Raw genomic sequence first — 839 nt, forward strand, 5'->3', positions numbered from 1 at the left:
TTCTTCATTTATCATAAATTCATAAATCATAAGTTACATTCCAATTAGATAATTAAAGCGAAAAGATCAAAATTGGTTGGTCTGACTATAAAAATAGCCGACGCGCTAACTCTACGCACACAGCTACGCACGGTTCTGTGTGAGTGAATTTTGCGAAGAATTACCTATAGTTGACTTCACGCGCGGCACGTAAACGCTCTTAATGTTTACTGTCGAGATGACGTCAGCAACGTGGCCTATAGCGTTTTTGTTTATTTGCGCGGGAAATTTAAAATGTAATATTTAAATATACTTTAATGGCACTTATTGATTGAATATTTTTTTTTATAAAATTCCTTGTGGTATTTTATCACCTTAAGATTAATTTGAGACACTTTTCAAAAAAGAGTAATACCCTATTAAAAATAAATAAATCGTATGTAGGTATGTAGTTTAGGTATCTAAACAAAATATCAACGTTTAACTTAATCATTCTTTAACGTTTTTAATATCAAATATTGGTAGAAAGTTATTATTTATTTTCGTTGTTCAATGAGTACTTACATCCAGGTACAATATATCGATACCGCGACGAAAGTTTGTAGCACACAAGAACGTAGGACGCTCGCTTCAAAGCCGACGACTGGCAGCTGGATGAATAAGTCAATCACCACCGAGGTAAGGACATTCACATGGAAAATAATTTTTTAATTTTTATATAAACATAAAATCTAACAAATCAACAAAAGTCGTAGAACAAATGTTGTTAATGATGTTATTTATTTAATCCTGCGAGGATGCTTATGTTTATAAAATAACCATGTATATGGCGTTACTGTACTCCAAAAAGTTAAGTATTA

Source organism: Manduca sexta, chromosome 24 (genome assembly GCF_014839805.1).
Source record: "Manduca sexta isolate Smith_Timp_Sample1 chromosome 24, JHU_Msex_v1.0, whole genome shotgun sequence".
In the NCBI taxonomy this organism is placed as follows: domain Eukaryota; kingdom Metazoa; phylum Arthropoda; class Insecta; order Lepidoptera; family Sphingidae; genus Manduca; species Manduca sexta.